This window comes from Littorina saxatilis, linkage group LG16, assembly GCF_037325665.1.
Source record: "Littorina saxatilis isolate snail1 linkage group LG16, US_GU_Lsax_2.0, whole genome shotgun sequence".
Classification (NCBI taxonomy): domain Eukaryota; kingdom Metazoa; phylum Mollusca; class Gastropoda; order Littorinimorpha; family Littorinidae; genus Littorina; species Littorina saxatilis.
This window is the reverse complement of record NC_090260.1, coordinates 14802434-14824042: the sequence shown is the minus strand read 5'-3', so window position 1 is coordinate 14824042 and position 21609 is coordinate 14802434. Positions and strand designations below refer to the sequence as shown.

Genomic DNA, 21609 nt, shown 5'->3' with positions numbered 1-21609 from the left:
TCCCCACCATCCCTTCTACCATGACTTTTTTTTTTTTTTTTTTTTTTTTTCTCTCATTCTTTTTTTTTTTTGAACCTCAGTTACAATATGACTCGCTATGAGTATGATACTGTGAGCGAAGCTGAACAGTTTAAACATAAACAGATTGGGTTATAAATAATAATAATATCATTCTTTCGTTTGACATTCTACCATGACATGTTAGACATTATGTAAGATGAAAAGTTGGTTGGTTGTTATTTTCTTTTCTTTTAACCTCTTTGGACATTCGGACAGATTCAAGTTTTGTTTCCTTTCTCATTTAACCTGACGGTCTCCGTGTGTTTTGTTTGTTTGTTTGTTTGTTTGCTTAATGCTCAGCCGACCACGAAGGGCCATATCAGGGCGGTGCTGCTTTGACATTTAACGTGCGCCACACACAAGATTAAGACAGAAGTCGCAGCACAGGCTTCATGTCTCACCCAGTCACATTATTCTGACACCGGACCAACCAGTCCTAGCACTAACCCCATAATGCCAGACGCCAGGCGGAGCAGCCACTAGGTATGACCCGTCTTGGGTATGACCCGGTCGGGGTTCGAACCCACAACATCCCGATCACGGAGCGGACGCCTTACCACTAGGCCAACCGTGCCGTGTTTGTATCTATTTACAAAAGATAGAATTACAAAGAAAGGAGGGAAAAGTGCAACATGTTTACATTTCAAAGAAAGGATGCTGAAATTTCAGAAAAGTTACAAGAAAGAAAATTCGGCAGAGGAGTTTATGATTATGTCGGTCGTTCTTTATAGCTAGCTGTGTAACAGTGAAAACCATGTTACTCGGGCGATATCTTATTTTTTCGATATAGTACTTTTAATCAGCAAGGTCAATTTCCACAATAAATAGCCTCCGACGCCGCTCATTTCTGTGGAGATATGGAAGAATCCCTACTCTGAAATATATGCCCTTTTAATAGGTCATCACAAAATTGTATCATCCCTATTTTATTGTTTATGACACCCTCCTTTTTCAGACTTCTTAAAGATCTAGTTTTCTCAATTTCTGTTCATAACCATCAAATTACCCCTATTCTAAGACTTTCTGTTCATAACCTGTCAAATCACCCCTATTTTAAGACTCCCTCCTTTTTAAAACTTGATTTTCTCAGATTTTTTTAGGTCTTGGGGGGGGGTTCCTCTGTAGTAACTTGCCGTGCAGGTATAGGCATAGACAATGTACGTATAGCTTCTTTACAGTCAAAATATGTAAAACTAGAATGAATACCCGCTTCGCCGGGTAGCCGGCTTCGCCGGGAAGAAGTACTTAGAGCCGTACGCCGGCTTCGCCGGGTCCGAACTATGGACCCGCCAAGCTTAGGTCCCTCCCAGATTCGTGGAATGGGAACAGCACGAAAATGATTCAGTGGCCATAATGCCATTCCTGACCATATCGAGTCCCATCCTTGTCAACGAATGTAACCGTGTTAATCACCTTTGGAGGCGAACTCCACTCAAACAGGACTGAGCAAGTTATGGCTTCTCAAAGGAAGGCCAGTACATAAAATTACACAAAAGCCGCCAGACCACATCACAAACAGAACTGAAGAATGCACAGGTGTTGCTTACATAGAGACACACACACTTACACACACACACACACACACACAGAGAAGCCGTATCTATAGAGAGATAGATGACAGTGTATTTTTCGCGTGGCTATAAATTGATTCGACCTTTGCACTTTTACAGTGAGGATAATTTACGGGTCCAATTTACGTTCTGTACACTGCGTTGACCTTCTAAAAATAGGTAACAGTAACAGAACGCCGGGAATATCCGAAGACGCTCAGCGCAGTGGACAGCGCAGTGTAGTAACTTACAACTGAACGGGAAAGCCACACGAAGGAAGGGAGATAAATGCCAAACACTGGAGAAGATAAGGAAGAGTTACTTATAATGGTGAAATGAACACAAAAACGGAAATGAGTTCAGCGCTGCGCGCTGAGAGCACGTGTTGAAATATCTCATCGATGATATTGTGTCCGGGGTGTAGCTGAATACGGTGTCCAAATTTGAAAAAGATCCACCGAGAACTTTGGCGTTGTGATGTGGTGTAGCGGCTATGGTGTGTCGGTATGGGGGCCCGGGTAAGCTGAGGTGGAACCAAAATAGCTGAGGTGGAACCAAAATCGGTTCCGCGCTGCGCGCTGAGAGCACGTGTTGAAATATCGACCAGGTTGTGTCGTGTCCCGGGTCTACTTGAATATGCCCACCAAATTTGAAGCAGATCCATCGAGAACTTTGGCCGTGCATCGCGCACAGACAGATACACACACACACACACACACAGACACACAGACACTAGTCGTATATATATATAGATGCATGGTGGAATGTCCACAACGATTTGTAAAATGAAAATTCGTGTATTACATTATTCGAATACAATGCAGCACTCAATTATGGTGTTGGATATGTTATTTTAAAAATCACCTCATGGCTGCAATAAACAGAATAATCAAACTAAATTGTGTTGGATTTATCTTTCTCTCTCCACACACACACAAACACCATTAAGTGTGCTTGTACACAGACACACGTCGAACCGAACACAGACACACGTCGAACACACACACAAACATCTTCACACACAAACATCTTGAAAACACCATGAAAGAAAAATTGCTGCCACTTATTTGGAGCTCAACAAAACATGCCGTTTTTTCTGGGTTTACCGATCTCATGTTTAATCACATTTGCAACATGCACTCTTGAAGCTGTGGTCTCTATGACTATCCGGGGCTAGGTGTTCGAAAAGATGAGTATCCTGGTACAGAACTCTGTACAGCGAAGGCAGCCTGAATCACAGCCTGAATCACAGCCTGAATCGCGACCTAAATACCAGGCTTTCTTTCTTTTCTTTATTTGGTGTTTAACGTCGTTTTCAACCACGAAGGTTATATCGCGACGAGGGAAAGGGGGGAGATGGGATAGGGGAAAGGGGGGGGAGATGGGATAGAGCCACTTGTTAAGTGTTTCTTGTTCACAAAAGCACTAATCAAACAAGAAGAGCAAACGCTCGATCGAGTCACTTTCGCAGTTCTGAATATTATATGAGGCATCAGATGGACAGGAAGAAATTGCTATTCACAACACAATGCATACCTGAAGCATACCTGTGACCTTGAAAAAGGTCAAAGGTCACCAAAGCAGACGTCAAAGTGTAGAGGTCACTGGGAGTCACGTTCACATAAAATTTGAGCCCGGTCACTTTTATAGTTTCCGAGAAAAGCCCAACGTTAAGTTGTGTGTTGCCGAACAGAAAAGGCTAGTTATCTCCCTTGTTTTTCTGATAACGTTCGTAAAAGGCTACAGATGTAAAAACTTTGATGTAAAGAATAATCCTACAAAGTTTCAATCACATCCGATGAACTTTGTCAAAGATATAAAATGTCTAATTTTTCCTTTGACGCTGACCTGTGACCTTGAAAAAGGTCAAAGGTCAACGAAACCATCGTTAAAGTGTAGAGGTCATTGGAGGTCACGACTAAACAAAATATGAGCCCGATCGCTTTGATAGTTTCCGAGAAAAGTCCAACGTTAAGGTGGTGTCTACGGACGGCCGGCCGGATGGCCGGCCCCGGACAGACTAACACTGACCGATTACATAGAGTCACATTTTCTCAAGTGACTCAAAAATTGCTCCAGGGGCTTGCAACGTAGTACAATATATGACCTTACTGGGAGAATGCAAGTTTCCAGTACAAAGGACTAAACATTTCTTACATACTGCTTGACTAAAATCTTTACAAACATTGACTATATTCTATACAAGAACCACTTAACAAGGGTGAAAGGAGAAACAGAATCCGTTAGAAATGCCAGGCTACTCCACGAGTTTTGATAAGAGGAAAAAAATACAATTTCATTTTTTGCCATGGTGGAATTACCCTCATTTTGCAAACATGTTTCTCGGAATTGCCGCAAATGCTCACGCTGCCATACTATACGTGACATTCCTGCCACGTGATGGCTGCAGTATCTCTATTTACAACCTGCAAGTTAAGGAGAAGAACTTGACCTTTAGCAATAGCACTCAACCCAATATTTTTCTGAATTCTCTCCCCTGCAGACAAGATATTTTCTACCATTGGCTCTCAACGTGACACTGCCTCCACGACTAAAATCTCTCTAACACCATTGATGTGAAATTGTGCTAGTATAATCCGAATTAATCACACTAGCATACACTTGGCTGGATTTCGAAGGCAAGAAAATGTCTATGTGAATAAATCTAACCGGCAAGGCAGGTAACGTTTTTGTGAAGGTCTAGCAAAACTTTGCAAAGTCCTCCACTGAGGGGGTCCTGGGACACTGTAATTACAGCGCCAGTGGGGAGCCTTGACCCCTCGATAGCGGCCAACAGTCTATAACGACCACTTTTTGTCAGTCCCTTTTCAGACAGGTCCGACTATTCTGCAACTACAATGCATCCACTTACTCACCACCAGTTTATGAACACGACAGTAAAAATTGACACTCTGAAATTCACCAACTCAAATCATCAACCAAATTTCACTGCACGCAACACGAAGAAAAAAAACGTTGACGATGAACGGTGAAGCAAATGGTGGCAATTTACCCACAAGCCCTATAACTACAACTACAATGCATCCACTTAGTCACCATCATTCACAAACGCAAGGCATAAACCAATTTTCACTGAACCCAACATAAAAAAAAAATTGAATAAACGCCAACAATGAACAGTGAAGCATATGGTAGCTTCTTCAGCATTCGACGGTTGTGTCACTCATAGTGAATGGTAGTAAATCATCCACAACAAGCGGTGAAGCAAATGATGGCAATTCACCCACAAGCCCTTATCAGTTCTCCGTCCAGTGCTCATGTACAGACGGGCCGGGAAAGTGATAAGGAAACGTGGAACTGGTGAATATCTCTCTCCAACAACTCGAACAAAATCAACCGTCGCCCTTCATCGATGTTTTGCTGCAAAGGTGCCCACAATTCAGGAGCAAGACTTTTTGCCTTCCCTATTCACACAAACTGATGAATATCTCTCTCCCACAACGAAAACAAAATCAACCGTCGCCCTTCATCGCTTATGTTTTGCTGCAAAGGTGCCTTCCCTTCACACACGATTCAGGTGAGGCGTGATACTCTTCAGACTTGCTAGTGTCAAGTCTCCATCCAACTGGAGTAGTGGAGCAAACAACAAAGCTTGAACTGGCGGTGTCAGAAAAGGGGTAGGGAAACGTGTAAATCACTAAATGGTGAATCTCTCTCCCAAACAGAAACCAGATCTTTACCCCTTCATGGCAAATGTTAGCAAGACAATGCTCCGATACAGAAGGCCTGGAAAGTACTTAAGTAGTAATAACAAGAAGAGCAAACGCTCGATCGAGTCACTTTCGCAGTTCTGAATATTATATGAGGCATCAGATGGACAGGAAGAAATTGCTATTCACAACACAATGAGTCACGTTCACATAAAATTTGAGCCCGGTCACTTTTATAGTTTCCGAGAAAAGCCCAACGTTAAGTTGTGTGTTGCCGAACAGAAAAGGCTAGTTATCTCCCTTGTTTTTCTGATAACGTTCGTAAAAGGCTACAGATGAAAATACTTTGATGTAAAGAATAATCCTACAAAGTTTCAATCACATCCGATGAACTTTGTCAAAGATATAAAATGTCTAATTTTTCCTTTGACGCTGACCTGTGACCTTGAAAAGGTCAAAGGTCAACGAAACCATCGTTAAAGTGTAGAGGTCATTGGAGGTCACGACTAAACAAAATATGAGCCCGATCGCTTTGATAGTTTCCGAGAAAAGTCCAACGTTAAGGTGGTGTCTACGGACGGCCGGCCGGCCGGCCGGACAGACTAACACTGACCGATTACATAGAGTCACTTTTTCTCAAGTGACTCAAAAAACCCTGGGAATGGTGAAGCGACTGCGAATTTTCATCGATCTCTGAAGTGTGGCCGCAAAGGTGCCCAGAACTCAAACCCGATTCTCTTTTCCTTTCGCAAACTTCAGGTGCGACAGAATGCATGTGTCAAATTCTCGCAAACGAGACCATGTCACCCATACCAAACTGAAATGTTTGAGAAAAGACAAAGTTCCATCTCCCTACCAACAACTTGATGTATTATCTCCCTTGCAAAATTTATGTGCAAAATAAGTCTTGAAGCAAAAGATGCTAACTATAGCAAACTCGCCCATACACATAGTTTCACAAGTCGCGATATATTATTAGCAAGTTTTTCTCTACCCATCTCATTTGCAACGTCAGCGAGAACTACCCCACTGGAAACTGACCTATCCAACCTCCATTCATACCCCCACCCCTCTTGGTCAACCATGGTGCCACCTTCACTGTGTAGTTGACTAAATTATCCTACATACGTGAGAGAGATACTCATGAGATAATAATCGTTCAAATCACACGTGTGTATATCATGTAAATGAGGTCATGTCAAGCAAGTCTGACAGGGACCTGTTTTTTGCCACTACTAATGATGCCAAAGTCACCGAGACAAACGTCATTGTAGAAAATAATGCCCTCGTTAATTCCCCTCGATGAATTTTTAGAACAAACACGTCACGCCACACTTTCAAGAGTGACGTTTCTTTGCTTTGACGTAATAGATTGCACAAGGCTTTAGAAGAGATCGAGGTTCGAAATCAAGCGTCTTCAATGTGGCTGCCTCGACTGCGGGACGTGTTGAGTAAAATACACGTAAGTACAGTATGTAGGATAAACAGAATACTACATGGCTTGCTGTGTCGTACCAGATTTACACTCGTTGCTTTTTCAAATAGTGAACAGCTCGCTTTCGCTCGCAGTTCAATATTTTAAAAAACAACTCGTGTAAATCTGATACGACACAGCAAGCCATGTAGTATTCTCTATTTATCTCAATTGAATAAAAACAAAAACTCTTAATCTTCAGTAACTGTTCATAGTGTCATTCGTATTATTTCGCAATGACGTCTCTTTTTGCTGTAATTGTGGACATGTAGTTTCATGACGGGAATATAACAAGAACCATAGAAACAAATGTTTAACAGGAATGGCCAAGTGTGTAAAATATGTGCCCAGTTTCATCAGCGGAAGAGCAGCCAGCAGGATCCAGTCTTTTTCCTCAGAAACACCGCTTTCCCAGTCAGGGGGGCAGCACTCCGCACCTGCACAAATATAACTCTGACTTCACCAAACATTCCTGAAAGAGGGCTTATATAATATCGAAATTTGAAGGCTGTGTTTTTGTTTTCAAATCTTTCAATTATCACTACAGGTATACATTTCAACGCCGTAACATATAAATAGGTTCTCATAACCTAGGATATCTTTTTCAATCATCACTATGCAACTCGATACCAAAACGTGGTCACATGATCTTTGAAACAAGCATCTATCTTCTCCAATCCTTACTCTATCATTATCAAACTCAGCACAAAAAGGTGACCCTGTGAATTCATCTTCCGTTCGTTTTTGTGCCGTTATACACTAAAAAAAAACCTCTATGACCTTAATGTACAAATTATGATTTACTCGACAGGCGTAACCAATGCTGCTAACAATGAAGTAAAGTAGTGACGACTCAACATTATTTTACACATTAACTCCCCATAGCTTTACACCACCACCAGACACTTGCTCACAGCAGATCCCTCGTTCTCTCAAACACACTGCTCTCTTGCACACAAGTCTCTCTCACTCTCTCAAACACATGCATGATGATATACGCTCAGCTCTCACTCTTAAACACCCACACATCTTTCTCTCTCTCACACACTCGCAAGCATTCACACATCTCTCACACACACTCGCAAGCATCCACACATCTCACAAACACTCACAAGCATCCACACATCTCTCACACACACTCGCAAGCATCCACACATCTCACACACACTCGCAAGCATCCACACATCTCACACACACTCGCAAGCATCCACACATCTCACACACACTCGCAAGCATCCACACATCTCTCACACATTTGCAAGCATCCACACATCTCTCTCACACACACTCGCAAGCATCCACACATCTCTCACACACACTCGCAAGCATCCACACATCTCTCTCACACACACTCGCAAACATCCACATATCTCACACACACTCGCAAGCATCCACACATCTCACACACACTCGCAAGCATCCACACATCTCACACACTCGCAAGCATCCACACATCTCTCACACACTCGCAAGCATCCACACATCTCTCACACTCGCAAGCATCCACACATCTCTCACACACACTCGCAAGCATCCACACATCTCTCACACACTCGCAAGCATCCACTTTCAAACCCTCCACCTTTTCAAACGCATTCAAATCATGCACACCCACACCCACACACACACAGAGTGGACGAAGAACTGATAAGGTGAAAGAGTGGTGGACAAAAACAGTGCTCAGGTCGCAATCAACCATTTGGACCGGGGATCTGTTCTGAAAAGAAACAGGTAGGTAAGCAATTCAAAGCATGACCAATATCATAATCATTCCCATGCAAACTTGCTGTCTTCCTTTTGTGCAACATACACAGTACCATTACCAGTTACTCTTACAGTATAAAAGCTCACTCTGATAGAGGAAAATAAATGCACACAAAAATGAAAAAAATCTTTAAAAAAAAACTTTTCCATGCAGCAACTTAGCACAGTGCATTACGACAGATTTTTCAACAGGTATAAGAGCGAGATTGAAGACAGACGACACTTTTTCTTTTACAACTAAGTGAAAGTAACCATGGAACTCAGCATGAACCAACCATAAATACAAAGGGTGGAAAGAAAACCGTGAAAAAAGAAACAAAATGACATTGACATGTTAGAGAACTTGTAACACACCATGGACCACCTAGATCCATATCAGATGCTGACAACAACCCTACTTTCTTTACTGTCTTTCTTTCTTTGGTGTTTAACGTCGTTTTCAACCACGAAGGTTATATCGCTACGTGGAAAGGGGGGGAGATGGGATAGAGCCACTTGTTAATTGTTTCTTGTTCACAAAAGCACTAATCGACAACAACCCTACATTCACACTGAACGCCAGTATCAGTCATCCAAACCGACGTCACTCACTTATCTCTCCCACCTGTCGCCCCCTGTACACACTGGTTCAAGTTGCTGGTGCGAATGTTTCCCCACAACAAAATGTAACTTAACCCTGCTGCAGCAGTATGCAGAAGCACTTGATCTCAATTCAATCATGGCAGCTGCTCCTCTAGGTCAGTTAGGTGGGTGGCACACATTAAAACGTACACACTATCATTCACATCAGTTCTAAATGGAAAAGAATGGAGTTAAAACAAAAATTGTGATCCATTTCTCTGCCCTATTTCTTCTCCTTCCCATAAGGCCTAAAAACAATAGGTGTGGTTACGGTAACCCGACCTACCCTATTTTTAGGGGCCGACCCTATAACTTTTTATTACATTTGTCAAAAAAAAAACAAAAAAAAAACCGAGTGCAGAAAACGCAATGAAAGCAAAATCACCCGAGTCGCACACTTATTTCCCTGTCAAGTAGGTTTAATTTGTACACATTAGAAAAAAAATTTTAAAAAAAAAAGTGATTGCCTACCTTCCTACCCTATTTTTTTGGCTATGTTACCGTAACCACACTTTTTTTTCTTTTTTTTTTGCCTTATACAGAAGCACAGTGAAAACACAGCAACGAGATGATCAGATAACCCGCTGTTCCCTCTGCAAGCTGACCAGACCTACTCCTGCATTTGCATCAGATAAGAGGTACTTGAAACCTGCTTCCTTTTGCACAGCAAAAACAATTCACACACAACTGCAAAACAACAACCTCTAAAACCCTTCCATTGTACCTTCTCAATCATTTACCACATTTTTTACAGAAGAAAAGAACACTCAAAGCTGTGGGTGAATCCCCATAGTGGCACCACTCACTAGTCTGATAGATACCCCGCACAACAAAAATTCTATTCACACACACCTGAAAATCAACCTCAAAACCAAAACGTTTCATTTTTTTGTCTTAATCATACCACATTATTTACAGAAGGAAAGAACACTCAAAGCTGTGGATGGATCCCCACAGTGGCACTACTCACTAGTCTGATGGATACCCCGCAAGTGACAAAAACGACGAAGGCAGCCCCCCCCCTTCCACTTATATAGGTGGGGCAGGTGAAGGAAGAGTGGGGTTGGGGACAAGAGTGTGGGGAGCCCACCTATCACTGCCGACTTCCTGCTGCAGGTCCAGACTTGCAGGAAAGGGTGCATCATCAATTCCTTTCAACTCTGGTCTTCCATTCCCCCCCCTGGAATGTTTACACCCATGGGTGATGACTACCGCAGGCAAGAAAACCACCCTGCACACACAAAACATGGGTTAAGTGAGCTATACTCCCAGGGCACTTTACATGGGCCTTAAAACTTAACTGTGACGCTCCCAGTCAGCAATTACAAACCACCTACCTTTATCACCAATCAAACTCTTAACTCAGACCACACTGCAGTCAAGACGAAACCAACTCCATACCTTTCCTTGTTGTATTTCTCTTTTTTTTTTCTCCCCCTTTCTTTTCTTCTTTTTTCAAAAAATGTGTCGCATTGATCATATTCCGCCATGAAATTTCAGGCATGTTTATGTGAGCACTTATCATAAGTTTTAAACTTGTTGTGCTCCTTCTTAATGATGTTATATTATCATGCGTATGTTTACGAATAAAATACTGTTAACAAAAAAAAACTCCATACCTTTCCACAAGCCATTTCAAAGTCACTAAAGGAGAAAACAACTGTGTACACACAAAACACAGCTAAACAGATATATACTCTTTGCATGGCCGTTAAAACTTATCAACTGTGACGCTCCGAATCTGAAGGTGACAATTACAACACAGCTCTTTCTATCACTGTTCAAAAAGAACTCTGCAGTAAAGACATAAAACCCACTCCATACCCTTACACAAGCCATTTCAAAGTCACAAAAGGAGGAAACCACGGTGTACACACGGTCACCCCACCCCACCCTCATAACCAGAGCCAACTTTTCTGACGGTACGAATCACATTTTAAGAGAAAAAAATAAGCGCAGACACAAAAACACCATCAAGAAAACTTACTGTTTCAACTGAAAAGAATGATCAACATAGCAGGAAGCAACTCAACTGGATCACAAGTGAAAAGTCTATTCTCTCTGGAGCGCTCCGACACTAACACTAGAGTTACAGTACTTGACAAGTCTTTTCCTCTCTCTGTGTCGCACTCACACTACAGTTACAGTGACAATTCTTTCTCTCTTTATTCTCACACACTATCTACGACATTAGAAAAGAGCGACTGACAACTACATACACCCGTCATTACCCCCTGCCGTCATTACCCCCTGCCGACACCGTTACCCAGCAAGACTCCTCTTTTCAATCTTTAAATATCAGACCAGGAGAGCAAAGACACACGACACAAAGGGAGGGATATATAGGACGAGAAACCTAGTAGCAGAACCACGGAGGAGAAAGAACAGTGCAGCACATACATAAATGATAAAAAGATATAATCCCGATTCCATAGAACTGACAAGCTGACTTACCTGTCTTGCACCCAGCAAGCTGAAATGCCTGGGGTGTAAAGTGCGTCACCAGTGGTTTTGTCAAGGAGGTTGAGTGGGTGTTAACCCGATACCTTCGTCGGTATGCTAGCTATTTTACTTCAAGTCGCATTTTAAAAGGGGTCTTCTCTGACAAAAGCTGGTTTGAAGATCATCATTAGCCTGGCTAACTGGTGTTCATCAGCAAAAGGAACCTTGTTTTCTGGCATGGTAACAAAGTCAACCATACCGAGGATATACAGCAAAGTAACTCTAATAATCCCGTCGCGATATAACCTTCGTGGTTGAAAACGACGTTAAAACTTAAACACCAAATAAAGAAAGAAAGAACTCTAGTAATTCAACACCTGCTATTTTAGTCTCTTTCAATTTTTGTTAAAGGTTTTCTGTCAAAAATAGTGCTTCACTGACTTAGCACACTAAAAAGAGTGAAGTTCTGTCAGAAATCGTGCTCCACTAACTTATTTCACTAAAAAGAGTAAAGTTTTCACAAGCCACGCATCTAATTTCATAAATGAATTTGTTCCAACTGTCACATGATTCGATCCACTCCAACTGGCAGCCATGACACTTATGACAAATCAGACGGCAAAAATAAAATTTAAAATAAAGTTCCACTTCCTGGTTGCTGTAGGATGATGAGTGCGAGTGGTCAGACAATAGAGTAAGGCAAACCAAATTAGGACCGTTGAACTGTGCCAGGAAATATTGACACCAGGATGCTATTAACAATACCCCCAATACAATACTAGCGCAGGAAACAACCGCTCCGAACGCACGAGTTGCATACAGGATACTCGTTTCTCAATAACCGAACATGAAAGTGAAAACCAAAGCAACACATGACCTCTTTTACAAAACCAAAGTAAAATGAGAAGATAAAATCACACGTGACGACTGCACATGAAACTGAAAACCAAAGCAAAATGTTCTTGCTGAATTCATCAACTCACAAAAACCAACACCTGGAAAGATATAACACGCAACAAAACAAAGTTACATGACAAGATGTGCTCATCCGCACATAAACGCAAAACAGACAGCAACATTAACACTAAGCTCACAAAGTAATATTAACACCACAAGAGAACACTACGCGAACTAACTACAGGAGCATAGCCACGCTCTCGACAGCTGGAACGTAGAACCTACAAAAACAGCGAAACACACACACAAACCACACCAGCAAGGAAGAGACAAGTTTCACCAAACTGACCAAAGCTTTAGGAAGAGACGACATTTTCACCAAACTGACCAAAGCTTACTGTCACATTCACCGACATCCAATTCCAAGGGAGGTGGACGAGGGGTAGCACTAGCACTAGGAAGAGAAGAGAAGCAAGATGAAGTGGGTCAAGCGGCATTGCAGAGACAGAAGCTGGTAGCAGCACTATGGAAAGCATGGAGCAGAGAGAGAGAGAGGGGCAGAGAGAGTGTGGAGAAATCAATAGAGAGCGACAGCACTCAGGCACACACACCAGATACCCTAGCCCTGCCCGCCATGCTTACAGAGGAGGTGGGTACCCGCTAACACTAACCTAGCCCTCTTCGCACCACGCAGCTTAACTCAACTTGTTCACATTAATCCTTTAAATCGAGACTAACACTGTCACCCAAGACCTGCCTCAGTTTCTCACAGAGGAGGTTATACCGCTAACACTAACCAAATCCACTTCGCGCCAGGCAGCTTAACTCACATTGTTAACATTAATCCTTTCCATTGAGACACACACTGCCATCCAAGACCTGCCTCACAGAATCAGAGAGAGGATGTGGGTAGAAAAACCTGCATCAAGTGTAACTAGTGCTGACGTATGCATGTTCAATACAGATGTTCATGACAGTGTCGCGTACAACCCCAGCATTGAATCAATAGCCTTGCCTCAGTAACATAAAGGCAATGGTTGTTGCTAATGACATGTTGAATGCTGTACTGATCGATCAGCTGGCTTCATTAATCTGTCTCAGTACAAAAGCACACCCGCCTGATGCTGTTTTTTAATGCTTCCTGCTTTGTAAACGCGTACGTATGCTGTACATGCCATTACCATCACATGAGCCATGAGCTGTGAAACGTGTTCCTTCATTGCTTTCAACTGTCTGCTATGTCGCAGAGACAAAAGGTACATACAGAAAAGTACTAAAAAAAGCAAAGTGCGCAATTTCCCAAGCACAAGGCCGACTAATAGCATTGGGTATCAGCGAAGGAGTGAAGTCAGAGGTGCATGCGTCAACCTCTAAAACAATGCTTGAAAAAATCATCAATAACAAGCTACAAAAATTAAGACAAAAAACATCACATTCCCCAAACACAGACTAAGAAGTGGAAGTTTGTTCAATACAGACACGAACCACAGCAGTGATGCCAAACTAAAGCATAGATCTCTACCAGTCAATATGCAAATGTACCACCAATCTTGTCACATGTGTGTGTGTCATTAGAGTTACACAAGAGGAGTAGTGGTCCAGCTGACACTGTGCTTGTTCAGTAGGTCATCTACAGATAAAGCTCATCCAGCTTCACAACCTGGGCATTTCAGTGTTGGCCTGCACAAACATACTTAACATGCCCAACTGTCTGTACATGTATCTCAACAATTATTCCAGGGTAACTCATATATTTAACACTTACACGAGTTGCAGAAACATTGCAATGATCAACTATTTTCTCAGCAAAGCTGCCATTTGTAAAACATTCAAGTTTTATGATAAACATGCAAGTACATGAACAACTTTACTGCGTTCAAACTTCTGCTAGCTCTGCAAGTGTGCACATCGCGATAGAAAAAGTAAACCGCTGGCTCAGTGGTTGCACACCGCTTTTCAACTACCAAACTCACAACGGGGCTCTGATTCTGAATTTGCTGAATCCACAAACTCACATTGATGCACAGCGCCACGCTTCGCTTCACTTCCACCAATGCATACAACAACTTCATCTAAATAAGGCCTCACCCCATTTAGGCGAGTCACATTCTGATTTGCAACTCCCCCCCCCCCCCCCCCCCCCCCGCAACATGAGATCCCATTCTAACTACTCACACACAAGTTTACAGCCATGTGAAGTTGTTGAGCAAACTGTACCTCACCCAGAGAGAGGTAGCAAGGAGGCTTTACACATCCAATGAGACTGTTCAAACACAGCATCTTCCATTCATTATCTCTGCTCCTGCCTATCTACCAGTGTAGGCTGTGAATGCCACTGCTGCCAGGCTACACCCCAGTGGACATGAGCGACACTGACTGTATTATCAAAGGAAAGATGTATCATGCAGGTCTCACAAAGCACCCCTGTGGAAAGTTCACAAAATGCTATGAAGTGTGGATACTGCACTGCATTCACAACTGACAGTGACAGCTCAAGATCAATCTGTCCTGTTCTATATTTTTTTTAAACACCGCCATTAGACCCCGATATCAACTCTCTCCCGACTAATACAGTGGGGCCCCACTTTCAAGACCCTTATTTTCTCAAACTTTCTCTTCAGAACCTCTGTAAATTTACCCCCATTTTAACCCATTACCCCCCACGATTTTCTTACATTTTTTTTAAAGGTTGTCTTCAATATACTTAGATCTAAAAAAAAAAAAAAAGTTGACAAACATCTCCATCAGCGTTGGATTGCTGTTCTTTCAAACCGTAGTCAGTACAGGTCTGTGGAAATCATCACGCAGAGATGTTGTGAACGAAAAGTAATCGGCTCTCTCTCTCTGTCCTTACTAACACCTAGTTCTAACAAGAAGGGCAAAGCCCATACGACTCACATGCTTGACCTTGACCTTTACATGACCTTGACCTTCAGGGTCAAGGTCAAATAACTAAACCTAGCAATGACATACACTAAGAACTGCTTTACACATTTTTCCTACCAAAATACATGTGACCAAGGTCATGCAACACAAAGCTGTTAATTCAAGACATAGGAAGTACAATGGTGCTTATTGGCTCTTTCTACCATGAGATATGGTCACTTTTAGTGGTTCACTACCTTATTTTGGTCACATTTCATAAGGGTCAAAGTGACCTTGACCTTGATCATATGTGACCAAATGTGTCTCATGATGAAAGCATAACATGTGCCCCACATAATTTTTAAGTTTGAAACAGTTATCTTCCATAGTTCAGGGTCAAGGTCACTTCAAAATATGTATACAATCCAACTTTGAAGAGCTCCTGTGACCTTGACGCAAGGTAAACCAAACTGGTATCAAAAGATGGGGCTTACTTTGCCCTATATATCATATATAGGTGAGGTATTCAATCTCAAAAACTTCAGAGAAAATGGGAAAAATGTGAAAAATAGCTGTTTTTAGACAACATTTATGGCCCCTGCGACCTTGACCTTGAAGCAAGGTCAAGATGCTATGTATGTTTTTTGGGGCCTTGTCATCATACACCATCTTGCCAAATTTGGTACTGATAGACTGAATAGTGTCCAAGAAATATCCAACGTTAAAGTTTTCCGGACGGCCGGACGGACGGACGACTCGGGTGAGTACATAGACTCACTTTTGCTTCGCATGTGAGTCAAAAACAAAGTTGACATACATCTCCATCAGCGTTGGATTGCTGTTCTTTCAAACCGTAGTCAGTACAGGTCTGTGGAAATCATCACGCAGAGATGTTGTGAACGAAAAGTAATCGACTCTCTCTCTCTCTCTGTCCTTACTAACACCTAGTTCTAAAAACAAAGTTGACATACATCTCCATCAGCGTTGGATTGCTGTTCTTTCAAACCGTAGTCAGTACAGGTCTGTGGAAATCATCATGCAGAGATGTTGTGAACGAAAAGCAAGTTTTATGTATACTCTTTGTCTAACAGTAACACCAACCAACTTTAAACACCACAGTAGAACTTCAGTGTACATGATTTCATGTGCCTACTGCCTATTCTGAGTATTCAGAACGAAACCAATCATAACTTTTGCAATGTAATCAGACAAGTAATAAGAAAATCATCAGCCCATTCCATTATGTTAAAAGTAGGTCAAGAGGCTGACAGCATACTGTTAGGTTCTGATGTCCTTGTACCCCAGGAGCCATCTCATTCAGCTCTGCGGAGCCATAGAAAGAACACTGGGTAGTCTCTTTTACTGTCATAGCCAGATAGTGACACTTACTGACTTAGCAAGCCACAGTGCACCCAAAGGAACAAATGTATGACAAATAGTTGGATCAAAACACATTGTGCTATTTGTGTCAAGCTTTAATGACAAGCAGACAGCTTCAAATCAATTACTTCTGTGAAATTAAGGTTTCCCGTTTGGTAGTGCACAAAGAAAACATGTCCACAGTGGGCCACTGATGAAACTGAGGACGCAAAATAGGAATATATCATTAACTTATTCAGGTTTCCTGTCGTGGCTATGTTCTTTCTTCTATCAAAAAAATAAAATGAAAAAAAAACCACCTATGAAGAGCTTCACAGGACACGTCCATTTTCTCCCATCAGTACACGTCCATTTTCTCCCATCAGTAACATTGACACCACTGATCAGAACGCACAACATTCTTTAATACACACCTTACCTATATGCCAACAAAAGCCGGCAAGCACAAAGATCAGTGACAACTGTCAACCACATGGTTCAGCTGCTTTGTTGGAGCAAAGCCGAACTCGGGTCAGTTGCATACACCCAGCAGCGGTGCAGTCAAGGCGTAGACACTAGACACTCTGCCCACCTGAAACAAATGCAACAAAACAATGAGTCTACAAAGAAGAAAACTTCGCCTTCCTTGCCCACTGGTACCTAAAACCAACAAAATCTCAGAAAAAATATAACTTAATTTTTAGAAAATGTAAGGACTAGAAGAAAGGGGCGTTTCAAATGAGGATGCCATGTTAACGCTTACACTGGTGCAATTCTGTAACACATGTAACTTACATAGCCACTGGTGAATTAACAGAAAAATAAAGAAAAACGGTCGCATAGGTTTTCGCATGGGAGGTAATCGGAACCGACCAAACAGACTTTCTTTATTTGGTGTTTAACGTCGTTTTCAACCGTTCACGGTTATATCGCGACGGGGAAAGATGTGATAGAGCCACTTGTTAATTGTTTCTTGTTCACAAAAGCACTAATTAACAAGAAGAGCAAACGCTCGATCGAGTCACTTTCGCAGTTCTGAATATTATATGAGGCATCAGATGGACAGGAAGAAATTGCTATTCACAACACAATGAGTCACGTTCACATAAAATTTGAGCCCGGTCACTTTTATAGTTTCCGAGAAAAGCCCAACGTTAAGTTGTGTGTTGCCGAACAGAAAAGGCTAGTTATCTCCCTTGTTTTTCTGATAACGTTCGTAAAAGGCTACAGATGTAAATACTTTGATGTAAAGAATAATCCTACAAAGTTTCAATCACATCCGATGAACTTTGTCAAAGATATAAAATGTCTAATTTTTCCTTTGACGCTGACCTGTGACCTTGAAAAAGGTCAAAGGTCAACGAAACCATCGTTAAAGTGTAGAGGTCATTGGAGGTCACGACTAAACAAAATATGAGCCCGATCGCTTTGATAGTTTCCGAGAAAAGTCCAACGTTAAGGTGGTGTCTACGGACGGCCGGCCGGACAGACTAACACTGACCGATTACATAGTCACTTTTTCTCAAGTGACTCAAAAATGTCTAATTTTTCCTTTGACGCTGACCTGTGACCTTGAAAAAGGTCAAAGGTCAACGAAACCATCGTTAAAGTGTAGAGGTCATTGGAGGTCACGACTAAACAAAATATGAGCCCGATCGCTTTGATAGTTTCCGAGAAAAGTCCAACGTTAAGGTGGTGTCTACGGACGGCCGGACGGCCGGCCGGACAGACTAACACTGACCGATTACATAGTCACTTTTTCTCAAGTGACTCAAAAAATTGCTCCAGGGGCTTGCAACGTAGTACAATATATATGACCTTACTGGGAGAATGCAAGTTTCCAGTACAAAGGACTTAACATTTCTTACATACTGCTTGAATAAAATCTTTACAAACATTGACTATATTCTAAACAAGAAACACTTAACAAGGGTAAAAGGAGAAACAGAATCCGTAAGTCGCCTCTTACGACATGCTGGGGAGCATCGGGTAAATTCTTCACACTAACCCGCGGGGGGACCCACCAAACAGACAAAGCCAGTAGCGCGACAGATGTCTTAACAACCAGGTGACAGTATACGTATAGTAGCACGACATATGTCGCGACAACCACTGAACCAGCCTAAGGGTTAAGATGTACAAAGTCTAGAGACATCCTGCTTGCTGCCACGCGGGCTGGGAAAATGTTCCCTCTCTATCTTCACTGCGTTGGCTGCAAAACCCCTCCGCGCTGAGGTGTGAAGCTGTTGGTTATGACAGTAAAAGTACAAAGTGCAGTCTTCTTTAAGTAGCATCTGGAAGCTGCATACATGATACAAGCAGGTGACACACAAAGAAATGAACAATTGCTCTGCGAGCCTTAGAGGTCACTACCTTGGATGATAATAAAGGGCCCTACATGTCGAGTTATAATCTATGGGAAGCGGTGCTATCAAATGTCCTGATCAACAAACAGTGGTGGACAGATGGTTCATTCCATGGAAAAACAATCCAACTCTACTATCTGTGCAAAACATCTGCTTCAAGTTCAACAACAGGCTATGACTCCAGTATGATTATGATACTGACATAGGAGTCGAAGCTACCACAAGGTTCCAGTATTCCACACCACACACACTTAATGAATTAAAATACTTGCACTATGCACATATTCATAACTCAATTGAAACCAGAGACTTCCCTACTATAGCCACAGCACAGAACACCTACAGCTCAACTGTTTGAATCCAAGTAAACAACTGACCGCCAGTCACACTAACAGGTGTAGAGTAACACTTCTACCTTCCAAAACAGAATGCAACAAACCCGTCTCTTTCCTCAGGGGAAAACTTTTGTTTTTTCAACCAACAATTATCAACTTAACTTTAATGAGAAGTGAATTAAGCCGACCTGCCCCAGGAAGTTGCGAATCATAATGATATTGTCACATCAAGGAAAAAAAGACAGGGAAAACGTCGACACCATTTTCCTAAAATCACAAAATACCTTCCTGTTAAGAGCGTAAAACTCAAGTCAGTACTGATGTAGTTAGTCGCGCGTGCATAATCAGAAAGATAACAAGCATCACTTCAATACATGTGATTCACACATGCAGCTCTGACAGTTTTCAAGGAAATAACAGTACTGAGTAGGAAGTTAGTTCAAGATCAACCCGCTCGTTCAAGTTAATAATACCTCTTCTACCGACATAATCATAACTCTACCGTCTTGATTTTTCGTTATTATATATAATAAAGAAAGTATTTTTCTAAATCCCTTCAGTTGAGCAGCCCTCTGAAACCACAGAGTCTAATTTTTATCCGAAAATTACTGATCCTACCAATCAGACTACTTTGCCTTTGAGATTGCTGGCCCATACTTGTATTTTACAACGAAACAAAACCTATAGCATTTTTGTGACGAGCAATGAAGCACATAATTTAAGTACATGGTTGAAGAGAAATTCTTAGAGTTTATGTGTAACACATACATGTATATATACGTATGTACACACTCGGTTTCCAACACACCCTTCATTCTACCCCACCCACCAGTTTGCAGTCAGTGGGTGTTGGCACTTCATAGTGATAGTCAAACCTCAGTCCACAGCACATACATAAAATATAACCACACATTGGTACACAACCACTCTGAAAGGTTGGCTTTTCCTGGAATCATACCACAGGTGGAACTCTCACAACATGAATCAGTGGTTCGTGCTACGGATCGGAGGTCGTCTCATATGTAGCAGTTACGCAACCAAACAACATCTTCGCCTTTTTAAAAAAACAAAATTGGTCCTAAATTAAATATTATGCATACTGATCTTATTATCCTGCTGCCTCAGAAGACAGAAAGGTTACAAACCAAAAAAAATTTGCTATCTTGGTTCAATATGCAACTGCAAGTGAGTGACACGAATCGTCGAATGATAGCTTGATAGTTGATACCGACCTTTTTCATGCAATTTTTCCTTTTAAAAGTCAAGAAAACATTACGCCGTCGGTCTAGTAGTATTACTCTAATAAGGTCCATCTACTAAACCATTTTCGTCATGAACCCTTAAAACGTTATACAAGCCGGTACAGCAAACGAGATGACTCGCCTTGTATGGGAGGCGGACGGAAGTTGAAACGCCCAACTAGCAGTGTCACCATTTTCAGTGTCACTGTCAAGCTCATGCACACATTTTCGCACGATCTGAACCGCCGCGGTACGTCTTTAGTTCCCACATGGTGCGCATAATTCAACTATCTCGTTACATTCCAGTGCACAGACATCCTTTTTCCTAAGAAAACGTGTGATACACCCACCTAGAATCCGCCCCAAAAATGCGGCGAACGCAGAACACAGCATGCCACGTGTCTAGCCAAGCGAAGCACACAGAGAGATACCGTCGTTTGCTGGATGGCTGGCAGACGACACTTTAGCGAAGGGAAAAAAATTGTCACATGCGATAAGAAACGCACGACGGTTGAAAACAGCTTTAAAAGTCGCACGAAAGTGATGAAACTTGGTCACAGAGCACTAAAACACGCACTTCAGTGAAAGATTTATCAACTTACGAGCTCATTCTCCTGTAATTCGACGTCGTCAAAGTTTTACCTGAAAGCAGCAAAATGTCGCTTGTCCCAGTTTCAGAAGCAGCGGGCGACCACGAGAGCGTTGGTGTGCGCATAGAGGCCGGTCAGGGGTCACGACCTTGCAAATTTCCAAACCGATCAACCAATGAACGACAAGGAATCGTCAGGGGACATTACTCCGCGCGTTACAACCGGAGTTACTCGCGCTGTGAATGGGCGTCTCCCTCTTTCAATGATTTCCATGGGTCGGAGTTGAGCTCCGATTTCCGCTGTGGGTAAAAGTCTCTCAGTTCATGTTACTCGCCGACCGGCTCGACTCTATCACGCATTTCAATGACAGTGAG

General features: G+C 42.2%; 1 long non-coding RNA gene across 1 annotated transcript; it reads right to left on the bottom strand.

Annotated features, from left to right (window-relative positions):
- Window positions 1-2350: 2350 nt before the first annotated feature.
- On the bottom strand, window positions 2351-21376 carry LOC138950474 (uncharacterized). The gene is made up of 3 exons (XR_011450673.1): window positions 21288-21376; window positions 17138-17295; window positions 2351-7192 (listed from the first exon to the last, which is right to left on the bottom strand). It is a non-coding gene; the product is annotated as an uncharacterized lncRNA (long non-coding RNA).
- Window positions 21377-21609: the final 233 nt, after the last annotated feature.